Below are 26,680 nucleotides of genomic sequence, written 5' to 3' on the forward strand. Positions count from 1 at the left end.
AGGAAATGATCGTGTGTAAACAATCGTCAATGAAGCATATTTCGAGCTCTGGCAATTTGCAACAACGATAAAAAAAGGCCATGCTCTTTTGATACCGAAAACGTAAGTTATGCTCAAGTTTTCATGTTAGCTTTCATTTGTTAAATTGCAATTAATTGGAGAAAAGAAGATGGAAAAAAGGGGAAGAAGTTTTTGCGCGAAGGAAATATGGCCCTCCGCGTACAGGAAACGTGAACAGTTACCTGTACGGTATCGTACTGCATGCAGGAGTGCAGTGCAGCACTGCAGGTGTGCCGGGTGTTGTGAATTTGTTTCATGGGCATGGTCCATGGAGTACTAGTACAAAAAGTAACTTGTAAGCACATGCAGTATGCCATGATTTGATGTGTGGTAAGTCATAGTCTTGAGGACTCCATGAGGATGTTTTTTGATATTTTGACATATACTTCTTCATCACGGAGTCTTGTCTTTTGAACCTAGTCTTGAGTTGAGGACTCCAGCTCCATGTCTCTATTATAGTATTAATGGTATCTTTGTTATCCAATCATGGTAAGTGGTAACTTTCATGGAATCCTTGATTTTGATTGGGTGATGAGCATCGTTACCATGGTAGTTACCATTGGATGGCAGAGTTAGCATAAACTTTTTAGCAACGCGGCCCATGTCTAGTAAAGTATCAGTTTGAGCAACTCCAACCATCACTTGGTTTTATTGTCATTTATTTTCCAAGAGAGATTTGGTTTTAACTACTAACATATCACCCAATCATAGACACTTTGCCACTCTCGACCCAGGTGGGATATGAAAGTCATTGCACATCTTGTCCAGTACCATGTGCGCCCGAACGGCGACTGACTGGAATACTCCCCAGGTAGTGGAGGATGTGCATACATTGTGTGCGGGAATGACTGATTGAATCCGATGACCCGGGTAATAATAGATCTGTAAAGGGCTTTAAATAATAGACACGTCGTTCCGATGTAGTAAGCACTATATAAAAACGGAATATGATGAAATGGGCGATATGTATATGTATAGCACACCATAAAATTAGACAATATTGGATAACTGAGTTGGAGACCAAATGAGTTAGTTGACACATTTGGATTAGACCATGTGGGATTAGAATAAGTGGAATGTGGACCAAGTGTCAATTATATTCCAATTTATTTGTCTGGGACATTATTTGACAAACTAATTTCTAATGTCAAGATGGTCAAATGTCACACATAGAGTAGATTTGTGTTGTCATTGCTTCTCTCATTCTATATGAGTGCTTATTTCTTTGAACAGTTTTCTATAAAAATAAAAACAGCACTATATATATAAAAACGGAATATGATGAAATGGGCGATATGTATACGTATAGCACACCATAAAATTAGACAATATTGGATAACTGAGTTGGAGACCAAATGAGTTAGTTGACAAATTTGGATTAGACCATGTGGGATGACAAAACTAATTTCTAATGTCAAGATGGTCAAATGTCACACATAGAGTAGATTTGTGTTGTCATTGCTTCTCTCATTCTATATGAGTGCTTATTTCTTTGAACAGTTTTCTGTAAAAATAAAAACAGCACTGAATTCTTTCTCAGTTTCATCATCATTTCACTTTCAAGATGTTTGTAACATTGACCCCGTGTTGCTGTTCATTATAACACTACCTGTTTATTTCTTGATTTGAATAATATTCCTTGGTCTGTGGTTATGCACACATAAAAGGAATGATTTTTTTGTGGTTTGAAGACCTGATGGTTTATGATTTTTCTTTGATAATCTTTGGCACTCAAGAACATATAGCTTTCTTTGGTTATCTTCTCAATAGTTATCATGAATATTGTCTGCAATGATTCAGTATAATTATTCTACATGTACACTGTATGCACAGAAGATGGAGTGGATTATCCTATTTTTCAAGATTCAGCAAAACTGGCTTTTCCATTGTTCTGTATATCTGTTCCAGGGCCCTGTCTTATGATTGATCACAACTATGGAAAGCCAGCAACGTCAGCGTCTAAAAAATATGTCACAAATATTTTCTAGATATGATATTCATACATTCATAGTTTTCTTAAAATTCAGCGTGCTTCTCTTTGTTTTCAAAGGACATTGTGAAAATTTCCTGAAGAAAAAATTATGACATTGATGAATTTCTATAGACTTGAGGTAGATCGGATCAATCCTAACTCTTTGTAAGAAGGGGCCCAGTTCTCTATTGTACTCTGTACATGTATTGATTGAGCTATGATATGACTTAATTAATTTTACATCATAGAAAAGATTTTCTCTCATTTATCAAAATTCAAACTATTTCCAACCTGCTTTTCAGCAATTTCCTTGAATATCTCGAGAGTGAATTGTTTATAACATTCTACATATTTTTGTCAATATAATGTATGACATGTATTCACAACTATTTCAAATCACAATTCTCTTTTTTATTCTCTTTTAGAAATAGTACCCTTTGATTTTCTTTCCGATAATTATGTACAAGTATGTTTGTTTAAGTCAAGATTGTAAACACTCTTTCTGTCTGAATAATTATCAGAGGCACTGAGTAAAAAATAAGAGCCAACAAGGGTAAATCACCCAATGAACTCGTACTATAAAAGGCACAATAAATGATATCATTTCATGGTTTAATTTTAGGAATGAGTAATAATCAAACATGACATCTAGAGGATATGGAATGTATAATTGATGCAATTACAGGTATGCAAATTTATGAACTGCCCAGTATCCATTGTATTCAAGCCATTATCTAGTTGTTCATATCACATATATTGTACATTATATATGGAAACATGTCATTTCTAATAACCAGCATGCATACATACTGTATAATGTTTATGTCGACTGACAGTGTATTTTCCGTATGAAGTAATTTTTTCAATTTGCATTCATAATGAGGATGTTTGGTCTGTTACAATTACTTTTGGATTTGCATAATTACGCTTCTGTCCCTTTCTGTCATGTTCGATGCTATTACCACTTTTTTATCAGAGAATAATAAATAAAAATTGTATAATTTCTCTTGGGCATGATCCACAACATATAAGTCACTGATGTTTGTTGTACTTTGTAGTTGAGGGGCGAAGTCAATTGCATTGCTACACAGAGAAAAGATTTGGTATGTATGAAACGTCATAAAACTATCATCATCAAAAAGATGGTTGATTCATTTTGTATTGAGACTGTATATGTATATTTTCCATTCAATTGATTGAATTGAATCAAATCAAATCAAAGGTGCACAAATTTAAATCTAATATTTAAAAGTGTGTTTTTTGTAACATATTTTTGTTTTAATCATTTTTAGTGTCTCTTTAGTCTCTTGAGCATTCCATTCCATGGTTGGTATGCTTGCCTGTTAGAAATGTTGTTAGTATGTAATGTTTTTGTTTGTCAATTATACCTCAGTCACATTAGCTCTATGGCGGCCTTACGCCGAGTGAAAAACGGCCGTTTTAACATTTGTTTTACTAGCTTTATGTAGGTGGTATGAGTGAAAATGTATAAAATAGCTGTTTTTGACTTGCCATACGGCCGCCATAGGGGAAATATGACTGTCATAGCATGAGGGATCCTTCACCAAAATATATTTTTTAATAATGATATTAATTTACATGTAAAGAAAAACAACTGACAAGGTGTACTGTTGCAGTCTGTACAGTCAAAATATCCAAAAGGTATGGCTTGTGACTCATTAATTTGCCAGACTAGAATTTGAATTATGTAGTTTAAATAGTAAAATCAAAAGATGCCATTGTCTTTGTGACTCATTGCATTTGTCGAATCCCCCAAAGAGATTCCCGAACCTGTTTAAAAACAAAACAGAACTTATAATGCAGGAATCTAGTTTTCCGTGCAGGCTGGATTATCCTCATCTCTAACGAGATAAAGCCCCCAAATCTGATTAAACAGAACCACAAAATTTGATCAAGATTCCATGTCCGTCTGCCTATTGGCATACAATGTACAGTATGCACTATTGCTATTGTAGCCTAGAAATTATCATGCCTGCAAATAAGGAGCCATAAACTGGCTTAATACTTACAACATTTCTGGATAATGCCCGACATATGCCCAGCTATACACTGAGTCACAGCTTAGCGCCTTTTTGAGCAATTTCTCCTAATCAATTGAGGGGCATTGGAGCGTATATCATCTGATCGCTTCTTCTTTGTAAGTAAGGACTGTTTTTGTTGTCTCTGCTGGGAGATGGTACCTTATTCATAAAGATGGATGTTGGGCTCCAGATGGCCCTGTCTGGAAAGAATGACAAATTGAAAGTGGATTCAATTTGAGTATTCGTGGAGATTTTTTTTAAAAGTGAGCGATAACTTGGAATGTGGCCTTATGACAAGGAATAATTCAATGATTCTGTTTGTGTGTGTTGTTGTTGTTTGAAGGAGAGGAGGAGGAGGTAATTGCTGCTTGTAGAACACATTACTATTTTGGAGCAGTGAGAGAGAGAAAGAAGGGGTGGGAGAGCCAGAGGGAGTGTTGATATAACTAATGAAGTATGCAGAATGAAGGTACATTTAAAATACATCCAGTCAGATATTATACAGGGCAAAATGATATTTTGAAAATTCTTGTGAAGCAACATACTTTTTGAAATGATATTCCAGGCTATAGTTCATATTTTGGTCAAGTTTTCTACTGAATGCTATTAAAAATGCAAGCTTATGGGAATCCTTTGAAAAGTTTTATTGCTTCCCTTTGATGAGATTGGCCTCCCTGTGCTCTTAAAGTCATGTAGTCCCAGACATATGTTTCCAAGTTTGATGGTGTTTCTTCTATTGATGTACTCACTGTCTCTTCAATTCAGATTGATGACATCAATAACAGTCTGTTAACATTCTTCATCTGGGAATCCAAACGCCAAAAGCAATGGATATCAAAAAGGCAATAATTAACCAAGCTTGTTAAGAGCCGGCGGGAGGGCTGGTTTCGGGGGTCCGGAGATTTATACTTCTTGTCAGGATAAGTGGGGGAATTCGTGGCCCAGTGATTCACCCTTCCGTCCATGTTGTATCAGGCAAATGCTTAGCAAACACTGGAGCTCATCATGGCCGACATGCAGATTACTTTGATGATTACTCTTTAATTGCAAACAGAATTGGGACATTGCATTCTTCAAGTGCAGAGTACACACATTGGCTATTTGCACGCATGTAGTTTCATCAGGGATGACATTAACTTTCCAAGAAAGTAAACTGTGATTGATGACACCAATCTATAAAAGTTCAAAAAGTTTTTACCTGAAGAAAGTTTTTACCTGAATAAAGTTTTTTTCTTCAGAATTTCTGAAGTTATTTTGTATTATTTGTTGTGAATTTGACCAATCTGGTTTCTTTGGAATCTATTAGAAATATGCTTTTAGGAACCAGATAACCCTCACTTCTTTGATATACAAGAATGGTTATATTTTGATCTCTTAAAACTGTTATTAATGATAACAGAAATCATCTCAAATACATAATGCATCTTTTGACAGTCAGTGGTTTGAAAAAAATGGGATAGTCCCAATGAAATTATTTGTCATTTATAGTTGTCAGAAAGCAAAAAAAGTTTGTGTTTGATTGGTGTTGTACAATACACGTCCTTTTGAGTTTTGATTTGATAAAATATCTCCAAATACTTGACAAGTTCCTGTCTGGTCAATTTACAGTCGTATCTCTTAAAAAAGTAAGTCTCATCTCTCCCAATTTATATTCTGTTGGGCAATTTGAGAGCCTTTTGGCTTTCGGTGATCTATCGCTTTCATTACCTAGGCATAGCTGGGTGAATTATTAACCCAGAGTGTGAAACTGCCCTCTTTTAGTAGGTGATTCTAACCCCATGAAACCAGACGTGATCATGTACTGTGGAGAACAAGTGTCATGGTTGAAGGGGCAATCCGTCTTTTGGGAGGATGAGGGAATTGTGGTTGTTTTTCATATTCATTCCAGTCCCATCTTTACATGTACGCATGTTTGTGTATGCATTGTACAGTATTTGAGTTCAAGCAGCATTGCGTGAAGTACATGAACCCAAGACTGATGAAGAGAGCATTGCATGGAGCACCAGCATGGGAGCAGGGGGGGGGGGGCACAGCCGGCCCGTGCCCCCCCCTTTTGAGAGGCACAAATGTAAATATGCCGTTCTATCACAAGTGTGCCCCCCACCCCCGTTTGAAAGCGAGGACCCTTTTTTGCTTGTCAAATTTTCCTCAGGAAAAAGCGTGGATCTGCCCCTGACAGGACATGAGTTCCACTTAATGCTCTAAAATATCATATAGAAGAATTATGAAGTATAATGAACAAGAAAAAGGGGAAGATACTACCTCTTCTGAAAAGGGTTGATAGTCTATGGTTGAAGGAAGGGTTAGAATGTTCGCCCCTTGGTCCCTTGATAGACGTTTCACTTCGTTCTGTTATTTCTGTGAACTCCAGATTTCCAATAAACATAAATTTTGTATACTTGCAATACATCATTGTATACATTAGTGGCTACCCTATTTCCTACCGTCCATGAAATTAATGGGACTTTAACAGAAAACGGATGACACACATAATTAAAATTGAATAATTAACAAGTTACCCCCTTCAAGCGAGAGAGGACATTATAATGTGCTGGTTTCTGCCAAGCGTTAACAAAAAAGGGGCTGATTTTTTTTTTGCCTGGGAAAATAATGAGAAGAGAGGAAAAATGGAGAGAGAGAGAGAGCAAGCAAGGAAGAAAATGATGCATTAATAAAGCTAGATTTAGCACAGAGAGCGGGCATGGAAGAGAAAAAGAGAGAGGGAGGGGGAGAGAGAGAGGGAGGGGGTGGGAGGGAAGGAGAGAGGGGAGAGATGCATAGAGAGAGACCGAGAGCAGGTCGGTTGTGAAAGGGAATTTCTGGATGCCTCTAGGGTAATCATCTAAGCAAAATGGGATCAGAATAGCAGAAAGTGTGAAAGCCTTGCCCCAAGACATAATTGTGTTTGCTCAAGGAAGCTTGAGACAAGCCTAGATTAACTATATTAGAAAATAATTTAGGCCAGTTTACGCCGTTTTCAGGACTTTGCTATCTTAGTTAGATAGTGAACTGTACATGTACATGTGAGTATGAGACTGATTTAATGCAGACTTTGGGGATTAATTTTGAAGCACAATTCCTTGCATTGGATTAGGGTGATTGACTGTTTGGTAAAATCACCACCTTTTTAATTAAAATGAAAGTTTTTGAAAATGGTTCTGAGATTAAAAAATCAGAATAGGGGAGACAAAGATGATTCACCGAAAATAAGGAGAGAGAGAAAGAAATGGGGACAGGATAGTAAGGAGAAATGGTGGTGGGGAGGATACATTCTAGGTATAGTGTATAGGTATTGTATAGAAGGAGAGCAGAGAGGGGGCTGATATATTGCACAAAACCTCAAGAAATGTCAAGTTTTTTTACAACAATGTAAGCTCAGGAGAAAGAAAATGATCTTTTTCGCAAAGAAAGAAACAGAAAGACTAGGGGCCCATTGCAGAAAAAGTTGCAATCAATCGCAACTCTAAAAATCATGCCCAACTTGATTTTCATTTGGGACTTGCGATTGCTTTTTTGACTTGCGTTTAAACGCAATGCTGCAACCTACTCTTGTAGTATAAAGAGAGGATACATGAGGGTCAATAAACTTTCATAATGATGACAGTTTGAGTGCCTGTAGCACAGTCATCCCCCGAAAGGATATCGTCCCCTGGTGAGAAGGGGTTGGAATGGAGAGGGGTGTGAAAATAATACCATGAGCATGATGATGTTTGTTCTGGGGGAAACTCGAGATTGAGGTGAATTGGGGGAAAACTTAGAGTTGCATTCAATTGGCTACTTTGCCATCTTGAGTAGATGGCATATATGTCCTGCATACAGTTTTTCTCAAAAGTTTAATAATGAACTCCACCAGAAAATGCACTCTTTCATGTTTTGACTGTAGACAATAACACTACAATGTTTGGCGAGCCCAGAGAAACAAACTTTATTGAATGGAATATTTTATCAGCTGACTTCACAATAATTATCTTAAACATGGCAGAACTTGAACACTTTCATTTTCTGGTGGAATTCAGTATCTTTGAGCACCACTGCACATGTATATACATGTAGGTTAAAGTTGAGAACTGGGAAAAATTGTCTGACTCTTATACTTCTTGATTGTTTGCTATACACCATTATTATGTGTCTATTATCAAATAGAATCAGTGTCATTTTAAATCTGCCATGTAATGTACATGTATCTACATGGTGTGTAGTTCTAATAATCCACCATGAACATTTCTTAAAATGTATTACATGTACACCAATTAAACAGTTTATGGAAGTTTCCAACACCACCCATGCTTAAAACCTCTGAGCATGCATGTAATTATCAAAATTTATTATGAAACAAGTTACTTCTGAATGCTATTTTTGAATAGAACGAATGTTAAATAGGAAGTATCAAAGAAAGTTTTGGAAGAGTAAAAAAAAGGAAAAAAGAACAGATGAGATACATGTATATGCCAGTATAAAGGACAATGGAAAACTGATATTAATAAAAGGAGCAAGGCTATAATGGGAAGGAGGGGGGGGGGGGGGGGTGGGGATATACAGTAAAACCTTGAAAATCCCCTAGAAGGCCTGGAGCAAGCATCGGCATTAGATGAGAGTGTGAACACATTATCAAGGAGTAATGGAGTATGGTTGTATTTACTCAGAGATGCATGAGACTGTTGGATCAGTAATATTAGAATATAATTGCAGTCTGTTCAGTAGTTTACAATCTTCAGAAGATAGAGGAATGAATTTTGTTTATCAGAAGATACAAACCATCAGGTTGGGGAAATGTAGATCTATAGTAGCTATGTAGGAACTAGGGATGATATCCTTGTTTTTTACTACATGTAGTTTTTGAACACCAGTCTCTATATGGGCCTACCCGGTATGCTGTATACATGTATGTGCATAGCAATAAAAGCGTGTTTAATACACAATGTATGATTCTTGATAAATAAAGCTTGTGAAAATGTCTGCAGTCCTTCATAGTGGATGAATTGAAATGTTTTGTATTCTTTATTCATCATGCAGCAGTTCAACAGTGTATGAACTGTACTACTTCAAAATGAATTCAAACCTTTGGAACAAGTGGGTTTGTGTGGTAACAGAAAAATCAAAGAATAAGATCAAAGAAAGATAGAGAAAAATTTGACAAATAAGGAGAAAGTTTATATGAGCATTTGAATATTGCAAAACTAATGCTATGGAGATCCTCCCATTGGCAATACGACAGAGATGTGTGATGTCACATGTCAACAACTTTCCCTTTGATGGACTATAAAATACCCCCCAAATTTCTATTTTTGCTCTTTCTTATGGTGATACAAACTCTTTATCCATAATGTATTCTTTGCAAATCTGTATTACATGACCTCCTATACTGATAGATGTGATAAAAGAGGTAGTTTACGTGAAATACATATTATAAAAAAGAGTAATGGGAAAGTTGTTTACATGTGACATCACACATCGTCGTTTTGCCAATGGGAGCATCTACATTTATAAGTACATTACAAAAATGATCTAAACTTCAAATGCTCATAACCTTATCATTTACTCAATTTTTCTCAAACTTTTGTTGATCTGTTTTCTTAGATTTTTCTGTTTTTTCACAAGCTATCTTGTTCCAATGGTTTCATTTTCCTTTTATTTCATTTCACATCATTACTGGAAGCTGCACATTATGTACCAATGTGTATATATCCCTGGTAAATGCACCATGTATAAATCCTTATACGTGGTTGGCACTGCTCATGATGAGCATGACCCATATACCAGTGCAGATTGGAGTTGACTTGATTTCAACTTAATCCCTTGTTGTTCTCCGCAGGGAGTCAACGAGACAATGTTGGATCCTTACCCGACTCCAGCCACTTCCTTAGCTCCTTATTTTTGTCTCTTTGACACATTCAGACAAGCAAAAATATAAAATTACATACCATTATGCAATATAAATCCAGGGAAGTGGGAGGTCACTTCGTTGATAAATCTATGCCATTTTAATAGCGTTATCATTTTAGATGTTCAAATGTTGATAATGCTTGTGAGATGAGAGTAAAAATGGTTTGAAGTCTGTTTTTGAATTTTTCTTTGTGATTTAAAAAGTACCGGTAGGACCTAAAATCTGCCTAGTCCTACTGTATAATGTTGCCATAAAAGCGGGCATCACAGGTGGTTTCTGCAATGAACAGGATATTTAACGAATCAAGGAGGATTCATGACTACCCTTGTGATAACTTATCCTTTCTGTAATTTGCCTAAATGTACGGTACATGTAGTACAGTCCAGTGAAGTACATGTAGTTCTACCGACTCTTCTCTTTCAACCAGAAGCCTGTTGATTCAAATCCCAAGCTATTCCCTTCAGCAAGAAATTCATCCACATTGTGTACACTTGGGTCTTGGCCCAGAAGAAGTTGGTGGAATTTCACCTTTTACAAAATCAACTTGGAGGCATTCAGTGCTTTGCTCTGTAAAGGCTGCTGGATTAGAGCTTTTGGGTAAAAATTATATGTATATTCTTTGTACTGTCTTTACTGTATTTTGAAAGGTGCCATTGTGGGTTTTAGCAGATTGAAATGAGGGTTGATGTACCAACAGAGGTACATGTAAATGTACATGGTATACCATTTTTTTTCCTCCTGTTTGAGAAAAGTGGCTTATTGATTTGTTCATGGACCCTACCACCACATGGTTTGATGAGGTGGGTGTCCCCAGTTGCTCAGCCCCAATGCCTTTCCATCACGAATATATGCAAAGTGAATTGGGTTCTTTGACTTCTTTCCTGTAGTAATGCGCATTGTTGTTTGCCTGTTGTCAGAGAACCAGTTGGAAAATAATTGTTTTATTGGTTATTAAAGGAAATGTTACTTCAGTTTTGCCCAGTTTAGCAATTATAAGAAATGTGTACACTTCTTATAGGGAAGTTAAAAAAAAAAACTCTTACTGGTCATTTTCAGGATCAATGCTGTGGGTTTTAGGTAGTTGTCTTGGGTCATCTTTTCTGATGTCTGAAGGGGACCATTGTCGGTTTTAGCAAATTGGGTTGGAGATTGGTGTCCTCTTGGCCCATGAGACCGGCTTAACTGGTTTGATGGGGTGGGTGTCCCCAGTCGCTCACCCTCCCCGCCATTCTATCACGCATTTATGCAAAGTGAATTAGGTTCTTTCCTGTAGTAATGTGCCTCATGTATTTCTACAAATTTGGGTTTGTTCATATTTTTTATGTCTGAAGGGAAGAATTGTAGGTTTTAGCGAATTGAGTTGGTGATTGGTGTCCTGTTAGCCCATGAGACCGGCTTAACTGGTTTGATGGGGTGGGTGTCCCCAGTTGCTTACCCTCCCCGCTATTCTATCACGCATTTATGCAAAGTGAATTAGGTTCTTTCCTGTCTACAGCGATGTGCATTCGGTAGGAAGATTAGTGAGAAAGGATTGTTGGCAAAAATGTGTGATCTGCTGGTTGATTTGATTCTAGTTATATAGGTACTCTGCACAGGACATGCAAGAATTGCAGTTCTTTGATCGAAGAAGTATGCTTTAATATCTAAGATAAGAAGATGTATTCCAGTCATCAAGATTTTTTGTTTATTGACGTACCATTTTGGTTTTTCACAAAATGAGCTGGTGAAAAATGGTCTTTGGTGGACTACCGTGGGTCTTTGCGCCGAAAGTTGGTGTATTGATTATACATACATGCAGTCTTGCACCATGGTCTCTCCTGAGTATGATGGGGGTATAGGTGCCCCTAGTACATGTAGGTCAGCTTCAGTGCCTTTCCATTTTAAGGCAAAAATATGCAAAGTGAAATTACGAGTCTTTCATACGCATCCTGTAGGAACTACATGTAGGAAGCCTATTTCATATGGATCCTAAAAAGTCCCTGGCAGTGAATCATCTGCATTGTGCTAGACTTGTGTGAAGAACCACTTGTTGATCAAAGTTTCACTCAGGGTCTCTGCTTGCAGACTTCCTTCTTCTGGCCAACATTGTCAAAAGGTGCTTTCTTGAATGCCCACCTGCAAGTTACAAGGACTTGAGACCTAAAAAATCTCGCTAATTCATTTCATGCTTTTACACCGGGGGGGGGGGGGGGGGGGGGGAGGCACTCAAATTATTTTTTGACGGGGGGGGGTGTGCCTCATGAAACTCTTAAAAATGGGGGCCTAAGTAACTGAACACAAGGGTAAAATATAGGGTCTTTGGAAAAAAGAAGTACTGAGCAGTGTGAATAACAGGGTCTACAGAACGGGATCAAGGTACCGTACTGCAGTGTAGATGCGGTGCACGCTAGCGCTGTGAATGTGGGTGCTACTGGTGTGGTATGAGGGATTTGTGAAACCGTGCATGCATATATGTAGCTTTGCGGTGCTCACATTGGACAAGTTTGGCAGGCCTGAGGAACAGAGATGTTTGGAACAGGTCTCTTCACTCTTGTGAGCGATGCAGGGTCGCTTCTAAGTGGAACTTTTGTCAAATGGAGTATCTAGAGAACTAAAATTGAGGTCTGAAAAGGGGGTCAATCATCAAAGCGGCACGTCCCCGTACCATCGATGTATGCAAGTGTCCCCCCCCTGGTTTACATGTACATTGCCTGAGCCAGATCCCATAGTTATAAGCCAGCTATACGATTTGCATTCTAATAAATGTTAGTCCAGATTGGATGTTATGTATGGCAGCACTCTTTCCCAAAGCTGACTTTAATAGTTATTTAGTTATTTGGCAGTCATTAGAAAAGGAATGTCTTGTCCCAAACATCTATTGTGTTCCCACAGTGATTGGATCATGTCAATTATTGATTGTGCCAGTACAGTGAGTGTACAACAAAACTGTCTTTTTACAAATACAGTATGATAAATGAATAATACCTACATGTATTTAGTCTGTGTTCAGTGTGGCATCACGTTTGTTTGTTTGAGTTGAATGTTCAAGTAAATATTTGGTTGCTCATTAAAATAATGTCCTTCCCACTGTGCATGACATATTCACATACCCGGTATGTAAGGTACATGTAGCCGGAAACCATGTAGCCATGTACCATAGAACATAAATATTCATGGCGCATACTTTGCATTTAGAATAGTGTATTCTCATCATCGCTGCCGAGACCTTTATAGTATACAGGTACATGTAGATATTGCCTTCACTGCCTAGAAGTGGGCCCAGGATAAATCATGGATAAATTGATAAAAGTGCATTGACATTTCTTTTCTTCTGCTCCTCTTGGCAGATACCTTACAGCTTCATCACATTCTTCCATGTTGGGCAGCCGGCTTCAGCGAAGGGTGAGCAGATTATTAAGGTAAACAGATTGTGAGCAACTTAATTATTTTGCAATTATGATTCTTAAAGGGATCATTCACTTTCTGTGCTTTTACCATTGATGTTTTTTAGAGTTGAAGACTGCATTGATTAAAAATGTTGGTCACTTTAATAGGGAATTATATTTTTTGTTAGTCTCTGCTTTATAATTCTTTAATTGTTACTTTTCAACTGGAATTAGTAGGCCTGAAGTATTAAGCAATGGAGGATTTATGCCAGTGGGGGCATGTGGGTGGGGGGCTATGAGAGAGGGTTGTCTCATCCCCCAGTAGAAGGACAAAAATTCTCACAAAGTTGCTGTGTATGGAACCATCTATACTAAAGCACCTGATATCAATTGTTATTTTACCGGTTAAAAATACTAGTACTTCATGTACATTGAGTATGTATTTATGCTATAATGAGGAAACATCAAAATTTTTCTTGTTCATATTCTCAACATCAGGCAGTCTTTTAACATACAGTGTGATAGAACAAGAGTAAACCAAACATAGACATTCAAAGTTAATTTTTTTACTGTCTGCTTACATTACATTTATGCAGCATAGATAGTGAGTGAGTCATGGATGTTTTTTTCACTAATAGCTTTTGAAAAATTAAAACGCTCAATTTGATTCATAAAATTCATATTGTAGGAGAGCAGTTGAGAGAATTTCAACAAATTCACAAATAGAATTTCAAAGGTTTTTTTTTTAAATAGTTTTTCAAGGCTCTTTTGGGCATTTTGGGAACAAATTCGCCCAAGGCAAGACCCTACTTAATTTTTCCCCTGATCATACCCTTTTTTACATGGTTTGAAAAAGTTTAATAGCTGATTGTATTTTACAGGCCACAGACTACATGTACACATTGGCAAAGCAAAAAACAAATAAAAAACAAAAAGTAAAACACCAAAAAACAATATGTATCCACTAGACCTTTCATAAAATTAAATGGCCCTTATGGTGCCTTATACTTTTATCATTAAGATATATAGCCTTGATTTACATAAATTGAAATTCTTTTCTAAAAACCTCAGAAATTGGAATTGCACAAGTCTTTCATTAGATGTAGCAGTTGTCTACCAGTATATGTCACAGACACTTGCAAATGGGTAACAAGTAAACGTGATCTAATCATCTAGCAAAGCATTCTAGGTAAATTGCCAATTCGTTGTCTACTGCCAACTCGTCCAATCACCACATGGTCTAATTTCATTTAGTCTAATACCATTGCGTCTATCAACATTTCATCTAACAACCATTTGGTCCAATCATCACCATTTCGCCTATGACCATTTCGTCTATGACCATTTCGTCTATGACCATTTCGTCTCATAACCAGTTGGTCTAATATCCATTTCATTTTCATTAATTTTGTACAATATAGACCAAATGGTATATAAGGACTAAATAGCTATTGGACCAACTTGTTATTAGACGGAATGGCATTAGACTAAATGAAAGTAGACCATGTGGTGAGTGGATGAACTGATGGTAGACCAAATGATAGTAGACGAGTTGGCAATTGGACGAATTGGCATTAGACGAATTGGAAATAAACCTTGTTTTACTACTATGCACCACATGATGAATTGTGATTTATGAGTATTCGTGCACTGGTTGTACATGTACATGATGATATTACCTAGGCCTATGTTTTAACTTCTTCTGTAAACAAAAATATTTTTTTTTTCTTTCATGAGCCCATTTTTCAAAATTAGTGCTTCACAATAAAACAATTTATAGGTATTTTTGACAGCATTTGATTTTATGTTTAAAAAATGTTTTATTTGGTTAATTTTTATTTGATTTAGCAGTAGCATCTAAGCCATCCTTTACCTGTGCAGGTAAAAAAAGTTGAGAACAAAATGACAAAGAAAAGAAAATGTGAGTTAAAAATAAATGTTCCCCAAACTGATGACATCATATGGAGCAGGTGTGTGAGTAATTAAGAATCTATTCAAACCACTTTCCTCCCATCTCTCTCTAATGATTAAAACACACTGAAGCATGAACAAATCTAAATACAGTATACCTCCTCATTCAAGAGTGCTTTTACATGGTATTCAAATAAGAAATTAGCACTTTTTGAGCACTTTTTACATCGAAATTTCTATTACCTCAATAGAGGGTTGCACCAGTACAAAACAATGATACTACAAAAAAAAATCTTGTTGAGCTGACTATCCCTGCTGGAACCCCTCTCCCCCTCAACATTACTCAGTGTATTCACATATTGGACTATTGAATATTCACACTGTCAAAAACATGCTCAAATTTTACAGTGGGGGAGGTGATTGTGTTCGAATTCTGTAAACACAGTGTGAACACACCCTGTGATGCAATGGGTGACACTGCGTGCTTTTCAGAAGGAATATTCTCATCTTATTCTCAATTTGCTTTCCCAGAATTGAAAAATTACTTTCATTCAAGTTTGTCTAGATTCAAATACAATATATAATACGCTATAGAATATGCGAATAATCACATGTCTCAAAGGACTTAATGCCATCACAGCATAGAGATTTTTTTTGTTTGATTTTCAAATGCTCGTCATTCTTAATTTTCTTCGACCATTTCTTGCAAAGTGGAAATTTAATGTGAGAGGGATTTGTGGCCTTACCTATGCAGGACCCAATTAAGGAGTCAGTCTCACTTCAAGATCGGTATCAATCAATTGTCGCTGCATACATCAATTTGTAACAATTACATCAAAGAGTTTCTATTAGCCTTGTGTGCAATGGGAAAGTGGAATTTCATTTGAAAGGGAGGGTAGTTGGAAAGGAGCAAATTGAAAATTAAAAGGAGATTGCATTTGAATGGGGAAGACCTGAATTGGGATGTCTGCAGATTCACAGAAATTTTGAGTTCTGCTCCAAAAAGCTATTTTGAGATTCAAGAAGGTGAGGAGACAAGAGGAACTGGCAAAGAAAAAGTGTGGGATGGGCGACATCAGACAATAGAAAAGAAGATATGAAGAAGAGAATAATAAAAGAAATAAATTTAAGCATCATTTAGTCAGAAATAAAAAGAAGAAAATTACCAATGACAGGTTGGCAAAAAAACATCAAATTATCAAAGTTTCACCTGTATTGATTTAATGAAAAGTTTTAATTTTTTGATGCCATTGGGAGTAGCCACCAATAAAATTCATAAAATGCAATTTTCTTAAGAATAAAATGGTTTCACTGTGTGTTTATGAAGGCTAATATCATAATTTATGCTCTCTTCTATGAGAAATACAGTATGTTTTTAGTCATCAATGGAAGTTTTTCTTATGGAATTTATAAACAACACTACACACTGCACTACACAATATTCTTGATTGATTTTTGCTATTAAACCTACATTGTATACCAATACTTTCTCAAAATATTCTGCTAATGTAGCACATGTGCTTTGACCCAAGACTAGTGTTTCATACCATCTACAGTAGGCCTATTGCTATCACCACAAGGCACGAAGAACAACCAAACCGATTTTCTAGCATATTTTTCTAAGGATTTCTAACCTTTCCCCGTATCCTTTGCAGAGCGATTGATTGTGATAGATGGGGGATTTCTGTTTTAGAATTAATCGCTCCTCGTATAAATAGTGCCTTCTTTCTGAACTCCTGCCAATATGGAAGTCCACTGTCTCACTGTCTTCCATCCTCCTCTCTTTATTGCTCTCTTTGCTCTCTTTCACCCTCTTTCTTTTTTTTAACCCTCTCATCTCTTATTAAAGGAACCCGGGGGGGGGGCACTCAGTATATAATGTATAGTGGGTATGTGCCGCGGAGGGAACCCCCATTTTTTCACTCAAATTTCTGTTCCAAGGCATAGCATGAAAAAAAAAAAAAAGAAAGCCGCTCCAAAGCATAGCATTTTCTTATCGAGAATAAAGAAGAAAGAAATCCGCTCCATAGCTTCGCATATATTCTGTTACGCCGTTCCAGTCGCATTGATCTGCAACAATGAGCCCCCGTTTTCACAAACATTTGTAGTTTCGAAGCCCGTTCCGAGGACCCTCCTTTTTACAATAAGCCGCTCTAAGGCCCCCGTTTTTTGTCTTGCCCGCGGCACATACCTACTCCTTTTTTGGTCGAGTACCCCCCCCCCGGGAAAGGAATATATTATTTTCCAAATTTTTCCCTCTGATATCCTCCTTTTTTAGGGTCTACCTGTTCCATCTTCTTATTTTTCTTCTCATTTTTCTCTCAATCAGTATTAAGGATTTCTTTTCTCATTCTCTACCCATCTCTCCCCATCTTTAGCATCTCTCTTGCTCTCAAATTCTCCTTTATACTGCCGTTGAAGACTCTGCTGTCCTTAAACTAAAGTGTTAACTTTCTGCTCCCTTTTCCTTCCAACCCCTTATTTCTGTCACGCCCACCCTTTTCTCTTTAGAATATTCCCCTCTCCAGTTTGTTCCCTGACCATTCCTGCCCTAACCCCTCTCTCACCCTAGTACAGTTTTATTACCCTCTTCCCTCTCCCCCATCTCATCATCCCCCTCTCCCCTGCATCCAAACCGTATCTCCATCACTCTCTCAGACACCGTTCTCACTACCTTAATAAAACTAGTTTACTGGAAACTAGTTTAACGTGTAGTAGGAACGGTCAGAGGGATCTTGGAAGCGATCTTCCAAACCGGTTCAGAAAACCTCCTCGCGATGTAGCTTTCAAGATCGCTTCGCCTTGGTAAACTGGTTTTAGCGCAAGTGAGGACACAAACGTTCTTCGGGAAGCGATCTTCGCTCATTTGAGCGCGCTATTCCAAACGACAGGTGTAGAATGCCTACGCTGCGGTTTCGAATTTCGCGCGAAACGTGTCACCCCACTGAGAGCGTTTCCATATCAACAAGATCGCTTAACGTGAAGTGATTTTGAAAACCACTTTCGTGTGATCAAGTGGGAACGCTAGCAAAGCGATCTTTCAAACTGGTTTCCTGAATCAGTCTCCAGTAAACTAGTTTTAGAAATCGTAATGAGAACGGCCTCTTATACTCTATCCATACATCACCATCGCTCTCTCTCATCCTGTTCTGCTCTCTTACCCTCTCTTCTGCTCTCTCACCTTCCAACTCTCTTGGGGTTTATCTATGATGTCATCCATTAGATGGAGACTGTCTTATGAAGATTAATTGCAGATGAAGCTGCAAATGGAATAAAAATGAAGCTTAATTGTATATCGCTCTTGATAATATGATGGATGTGGTGTCATATTATTAATACCTTTTGAAATCAATCTTGAATTGTGTGTATAATTCAGAAACAATCAGCAATCGTAATATCTTGGAACCTGAAGGGTAATATGATTTGAATTTGAGAAATCTTGTGTACATGTATAGCAAGGTTTTGAGCTTGGAACACTGTCTACATGTACTGTACATACAAGTTATAAGAGATAACTCATGTTTGTGTTTTGACAGTTTGCAATTCTCTATTTTTTTGAAAGAATGCTCATTACTTTATTAAAATTTTTGATTTTTACAAAATTTACTAGCTTTTGACAGTTTACATGTAGGCCTACTTGTTCATTGTGCTAATAAGATGGCAGTACGTACATGTACATGTATTATAGAATGGATGGGAAAATACCTGCAATCTGATTGGTTGAGAGCAATGCAAGAATTTTTACTGGGCTGCATGAACGATATCCCGATAATAAAAACGATATCCACTGTAAACAAGTTATCGTCCGAAAAGGTCATTGTGATGTCATCGCGCATGTACTGTTACGCTTGTTTACGTCAAAATTTTGAATTTTCGATCAAGGCAGAATGAATCAAATAAAGGATGCAAAATGATCTGTAAGTACAAATACGTTACCGTAATTGTCATAGGGATTAAAACTGCCTGCATACTCGTTAGTTGAGAAGTCCAGACATACGATCTAACGTTTATAGATCTACTGGCACTGCCCTGGGCTGGCTGTGCACAGCCAAATCTCCAGTGCGGGCCCAGGCAGCCGTAGGCACTGGCCACCGGAGCGGCCCGGGCATACACACACAGCTATGGCTGCCTCATAGATCTAGTCAATGCAAAGCTGTATCTGGCATTTTGGGTATAATGATGCCTTTGTGCCAACATATTATCAAGTTAGGCATACATATTTATGTTTTCCAGGGTTATCAAAGGGTCTGCATTACATTTTGGAATTTTCATGCATCCGGTAAAAAATCATGCGTCCAGTAAAAAAAATCATGCGTCCAGTAAATATTTTCATGCGTCCAGTAAATTGAATTTACTGGACGCATGAAATTATCATGCATCCGGTAAATCATTAATTTTTGTGGTTTATTCAATAAAATTTTTCCATTCTATAAAACAGATGATGCATGGGTTTCTTTCGTGGGTCAGTGGAACTGTGTGCACGCGGTAACTTTGGCATTATGGTCTAAACCCACTCGGCTGCGCCTCGTGGGTTAAACCATGCCAAAGTTACCTTGTGCACACAGTTCCTACTGACCCACTCTAACCCATGCATCATTTGTATACATGTACATGAAGTACTCGTTTGTATCTTTGCCTCCAAAACAGACTATCGAGACAACTCTGTAAACATTATGCTACATTTATGTGTGTACCTTCTAGAGCATTTGAAAATCAATTCTATTGGTCTATAATGTGCTATATTATTTGTGCACACATGCAGGTAAATATTTACTGAACATAAAAAAAATGATATTACATGATGTACAGTTAAGGTGATGATTTGGGACCTCTATATGGGTGTAACACATGCTAGGCCCAATTTAGGGGCCATCTTCTCCATCAAAATTCCCCTTTTTTGCACAAATTCTTTTTATAATTCTGCTTGGAGCATTTTTATCATGGCTTTTAGTACTGAAGAAAGAGACAACTCCCATGTTTCATTGTGACTCCTACATGCTTGGAATAGTACCTTTCAAATTGTTTAGTGAGGAGTAAAGAGCTGTCATTTTTCTGTTCCACTTTTGACATGTTGCCCATGTGACAGGGCATGAAGGTCATGAATTCGATTTTATTGAAATGTGTGACAATACTGTGAGTTTGAGAACATTTTATGGCAGTATTTTCCGCACAGTTTTTGTACAGCATGCATGTTCATTATCTACATGTATGCCAATGGTGTTCCGATCCAATTTATTTGGCATTCCTCATTAAGGACTATGAAAAAAGATAGGACAATTCAAAGTTTTGCATTATAACATGTATGTGGTGTTTCTTCATTTTTTGTATATATGTTAAACTGCCATCCAAGAATGGAAAATAGCCTGTTACAAAAATATTGCCAAAAATGAGAATTGAATGTAACTTCGTCCTTTATCAGATATTGATGAAGTATACAGCTGTTTTGCTCATTTAATTTTACCCCATTATTATTTCAATTTGAATTACCCCTGGTAATCTGTGAGCATACATTACATGTGTACTATTGAAATATAATGTGTGTATGTTAGCAAATCAAGCATTTTTGCCTGCTAACTCTGAACATTAGTCCACATAATTTGACCCCACTTCGCTGGGTTACCAGAGACCAATGAATAGGGGTTTTACATGTGTGAACCTTGACTCTTGATTATGTCATTTTGATTAATTATTGTTGTTATTATTGTTACTATTATTTATTTATTACTTATTCCTTTGTTTGTTCGTTCATCTGTCCGTCCATCCATCCATCCATCCATTAATGTATGTATTTATTCATTTATTTTTATTTTTTTATTATTTACTTGGGGGGGGGGGAGTTGTTCGATTCCTTGCAAGTTCCAGTCATGGCTGATATGAGAGGTCTAACCTTGTGGATCATAGGGGTGTACGTTACCTGAGTGTGAATAGTTACCTCCTATGAGACCTTGGTTTGAGAGTCATTGGAGGTACTATTCATACCAACCAGGAAAAAAAATTACACAGGGGGAGGGGGCAATTTTGCCCCAAAAATGCTCCAAAGAGCCGTGGAGACTACACAAGGAGCCCTGAAAATCCTTGTTCATTGCAATGTTAAAGCCTATCTAATGTCGCAGATTCAGTTTGTAAGTTGTGAAAGGTAGCCCCGAAAATTAAACATTTATTTTTTGCCAGATACGCACAGTAGGCGTACTTGGAGCGATTCAATCACCATAATTAATACAAGAACTTGTTTCAGGGCTCAAAATGCCAGATAATTGTTTCTTGCTACCCAAATCACAGACTTTCGGGGTTTTATTTACAAAGAAATGAGCATGCTGCATGGAGTGTATGGTATGAGTACCAGAGAAAGCACTGGATTCAAAATAGCTAGTTCGGAATCCCCAAGGTGCATGTGCCCAACATTCTTGGTGGTTTAGGAAAGTTCATGTACCTTGCTTTCACATTGGAAAACAAATACCTGCCATGTTCTGATCGAGATAGATCAGAGTAAAATAATTTCCCAATCATAGAATACCTGGTATTTTTAAACTTTGAGTCAGTCTGAATACGTATATTGATTCTTCTAGGTAGTAGTTTTCATACTACCAGTATTGTATTCATTGTTGTTTTTGAGAAATGATATAAAGAGCAAGCACTTCTTCTGAAGTTTGTTTATCTAGGGTAAAAGTTCTCTGATGTGAAATGCTCTTTACGATTTTTAATACCTTGATGTCTTTCAGTGTTTTTGAAAAACATTAATTTGGCCTATAATGATTAATCATGAACTCTCTGGAAATGGGATTAGACCAGAGTGAAAATTGACCTGGTACAGTTTGTAGATATCATTCTTGATGAATTTATTTCATAGTGAACAGGGGTTTTTGAGTGCCACCTTGCTGGCCCTCAGCTCAAATGAAAAGGACAGAGAAGAAAAGGTCAATGGTATCTTAGAAGAGGGAAGGGAGAAGCAATAACCAGAAAATTGAAATACAGGAAGAATTGGCAAGGGTTTCCACTCGAGGAACGTCTGCGACCAAAGTTCATATTTGATACTGCACTATTTGTACCTGTACTTGTACGGTAGTTGTGGATTGGGAAATGGGGGGGGGGGAGGGTGGGAGAGGGCTTGTCAAACAATTTCTTGTCAGGCCAACTTCGCCCCTAAAATGAGTTTAATGCACATGCACTAGTAAATATTAATACGTCTCTTCTTTTTTTTATCTGTCTAAAAACCAATGTATTTTGTCATTCGTGTGCCAAGCACAGATTTAAAAGGAGTATGTATACATACTTTGCACTTTATAAACACAATTTTATGGAAGGGCCAGGGCATTCCTCCTCCCTTTTGCTGCCTGTGTTCTGGGCCCAGTTGCATAAAAGTTACTATTATGGTACGTTTGCTATCCAATGGTAACTCTCATGGTAACCGTGCTCATCAGCCAATCAAAGTCAAGGATTCCATGAAAGTTACCATTGGATGGCAAAGTGACCATGATGTTAATTTTATGCAACGGGGGCCCTGGTCTGGTTTATAGATTTTCTGTATTTTTCAATTTCATCGTCTCGAATCAGTTCTTGTGTACAATATATTTGGTTTATTGTTAGAATTAAATCATTAAAAAATATTTGTACATGTAGGCCAATCAATGTATACTTCTCTTACATGGAAATCTAATTGATACTTGATGTATTGTTTTTTTTTTCATGTTACAGTGGAAACTCGGAATAAAGAGATCTAAGATAAACAACTTGCTGCCATGATACAAGGTAAAATTCTTCATCACATTGTAAAAATTGATTTTTTAACTTCATCTATGTAAGCCTGCATACAATGGGGGGGGGGGGTAGGGCTATTTTTGCATACCTGCATGCCTATAACAAGCTTATTGAGCTATCCGCTAGCCACATTGAGTCACTATCCAGCGGTTGGCTTATATGTGAAGGATTGATCCAAATGTCCAAATGGGGAGAGCACCATGCCACTTGAGCATAAGCTAAACCTGATATGAACTGCAAATGTGCTATTTTGCAACTTTTTAGTGGGTTAATCTTAAAATATGACTATCAACTTGTGCACTAATTGTATAGAATTAGTGACTTATCTGGCTGTCATCCGATTGGAAATAGTGCAGTGTTCTTCAAGCTCATAGTCAAATAGACCTTAAAGCATATGATGTCATAATCTCAAAGTGCCCTCTCTCAGAGGATATAGGAATACACATATGGAGTTGTCAGAGATGCGCTGGTTGGCGATCACGAACACATGCAAGGCAACAGCCTATAACAATGGCAGTAAATTGCCAATTCGTCTACTGCCAACCTTGCCCACTCACCACATGGTCTACTTTCATTTAATAGTCTAATTCCATTCCGTCCATCAACATTTCGTCTAACAACCATTTGGTCCAATCATCACTTCGCCTAATCACCATTTCGTCTATGACCATTTCTTCTCATAACCAGTTGGTCTAATATCTTTCATTTTCATTCATTTTGCAATTAGACCAAATGGTATGGACTGAATGGCTATTACCAACTGGTTATTAGACGAAATGGTAAGTGGACGAATTGGCAACAGACGAATTGGAAATAAACCACAATGGCAGCGCGATGTCTTCAATGTATATTAGGTCTAGAGTATTGAGGATAGACCTGTTGATATGAGAATGATCAGTCGAGTTGGGGATACTGTGTATAAAGTCGTTTGGGATAGAGCCTGGCGGGATTTGCTGTTCATAAAGTTAAGAGCGACTTTACGAACGACTTGCGATCCTTTCTTGTGACAGGTGATGCACACCATGTTGATTTAGTTACTAAGAAAGGATCACCAGTCTTTTTTAAAGTCGATTGTAACTTACGAAAAGCTTTATGAAACACCCACCAGGAAGAAACCTCAATGAAGAGGGAGGGAAAGACAGAGAAAGAGAGAGAGAGGGAAAAGAGGATTGGAGGATGTGAGTAGGGCAAGGAGAGGGAGTGGTACTGGAGTGGATATGAGAGAGATCAAGAAGGAAAGGGAAAAGGGATGGGTTGGGACTTGTACTGATAGCTATTATCTGATTCTGTTGACGATTTCCTAAATGTAACTATATTAGGTGGAAAATCATCCTTTATTCTAAATCCTCGGGATGCCTAACCCCTCAAAAAGCATTTAAAGTCATAGGGATTAACATTCTCAGACAAGTTATATTTAGGGAATATTTCAGTCTCCATCAGCCAAGAATTCGAATGTGTATGGTAGTCCAGTGCCGGCCACCGCACAATAACGATGTTAGCCTAACTGTGCGCTAACAGTAAGCCCAGTCACATCTTTCGGATTGTGAAGTCGAAACATTTATTTCAATGTGTATTAGTATAAAGGCATTATTACATGTAGGTGTCACTGCCACATTACTGGTTGTATACGTGCCTCTGTTAGCGCATTGTTAGCGCTAAATAGACCCTCTGTATCTGTGCTACAGTACATTATGGGCTGGTAGGTTGATATCAAGCTTGGAGTATCAGCTTGAGATTTGGATCGAGTGCTTGCATTTTGGACACATGCTTTGAATAACTTGTGATGTTCTAATACAATAATTGTATCATGATTGAATTAAAAAGTAGTCAAAATCAAGTACGCCTATTATGTACAGGCCTTTTCCTGAGAGTGTAACAAAAACTCAAGTTGACTTGGACTGTAAATATGAATTTTAGTTGTTTTTATTTTGTTATTCATTTATTACATACATGTAGTTCATGAACTAATTTGTTTAATTGTTTGTTTATTTATTCATTTTTTTCAGGGGGGGGGGGGGCTTTTTTCTCGATCTAGTGCCTGAATCTGCAACATTGGATTAGCTTTAACATTGAGGTGAATAGGCATTTTCTGTGGCTCTGTTTTTCCAGGGATCTTCTTAGTATTTCCGGGGGGGGGGGGGGGATTGCCCCGAGCCCCTGTATATTCCCCCGAGCCCCTGTATATTCCCCCTGCTGCACATGTAATCTTTGAGATGAAATAGCCCACTATGAGCCGAACATTTGATATGATCGGTTTAGTTTCATAGGTGCGTAATCAGAATCAGCAGGCTATTCTGGTATCACGGGCTAATGGATACAGGCCTTACGACAGTGATAATGATGGATGCAGACAGGAGGATTGGATGAGGATTCTGAATTCTAATGGTCACTATAAAGTTAATTGAACAAGGGCATACATGTAGCAAGGATTGCTATGCTCAAGCCTGTCAAATCCTTTACGAAGGCCTACAACCCTACATATGTGTATGTATGTAGGCCTTTCATAAACATTATGGCCCGTATTCTGATAGCAGGTTTAACTTAAACTCAGGTTTAAAGTTGTGGTTTAAGTATGGAAAGCCAAAAGTATCAAAATTTTTATTAAGTTGTATGTTTCTTATGTTTAATTTGCTCTTTCCTGATTCATCGATGGTGAAGACAATCATCTATTTATACTTCCTAGACAATTATGAATGATTTGAGAGCCAAATGAGCTGAAGTATGATATCTCTACTGTTAGTGATTTATGTAACAATTGGCTGTCCATACTTAAACCACAACTTTAAACCTGAGTTTAAGTCAAACCTGCCATCAGAATACGGGCCACTGGCTTTAGCAGAAATATTCCTCAGACCTTTACCCAACTTTTTTCAGGGAGCATTTTAATTCTCAAATGTGACAGGTAGTTTTGGTCATTTGGAAAAATTCCAACAAAATTGTGTACAGTCAGTCCTACATAAAATTGTGCTGATCAAACGATATTTGTGTCTTAGACTTGTAGAGAAAAAGCATTGTAAATCTTGATGCAAAATTGTTACCAAGTTTTTATATTAATTTGTCATGTTATCAAAATACATTAAGGAAATTCCACAAATAAAATTAAGTCCATGAGGTACAGAGATTATTGATCCTTGTGGAGCGTGAAATGATACATGCGCAGATCAGGGTTCACTCAACCGTAACTGGAAATTCCTATGTGAAAAATTGCTTCATTTCATATTGTCTAATTACTATACTATTTCATAAACAGCGCAGGAATCTAATCTTCTCTTATAATGACATTATTAATTTATGTTTTATTTATTTTTCTTTTGGGGGTGGGTTTTGAGGCAGAAAATGTTAGATAAAAAGAGAGAAAGAAAAAGAAAAGCAGAATTCAATTGCTCCCAAATCTTGGTCATGACTATCCCTGAAAAGAGGGGAACAATTTCTGTTATTTTCAGGATACAGTTTAAGCATCCTCAAGATCCTAGCATTCAGCTTGTCGTAGAGAGAGGGAAAAAATTGCTCGAGATATTTATTACTCTTCTCAGCTCACAGACATCAGCTATCGATCTCGGTATTCCGTTCACAGTTGCCCGCACACCTAATTGCCTCAATTTATGATTTGTAATTGAGAAAGCCAAATGGGCTTCCATAATTGCCCGAAAATTATCTCGGCCAAGGAGATTCCAGGGCATATTTCGGTTCA

At 37.4% G+C, this 26,680-nt stretch overlaps 1 long non-coding RNA gene across 1 annotated transcript; it reads left to right on the forward strand.

Annotated features, from left to right (window-relative positions):
- Window positions 1–26,334, forward strand: LOC135153955 (uncharacterized). The gene is made up of 3 exons (XR_010293446.1): window positions 1–102; window positions 13,285–13,356; window positions 22,927–26,334. It is a non-coding gene; the product is annotated as an uncharacterized LOC135153955 (long non-coding RNA).
- Window positions 26,335–26,680: the final 346 nt, after the last annotated feature.

The sequence above is a fragment of the Lytechinus pictus genome, chromosome 4 (genome assembly GCF_037042905.1).
Source record: "Lytechinus pictus isolate F3 Inbred chromosome 4, Lp3.0, whole genome shotgun sequence".
In the NCBI taxonomy this organism is placed as follows: domain Eukaryota; kingdom Metazoa; phylum Echinodermata; class Echinoidea; order Temnopleuroida; family Toxopneustidae; genus Lytechinus; species Lytechinus pictus.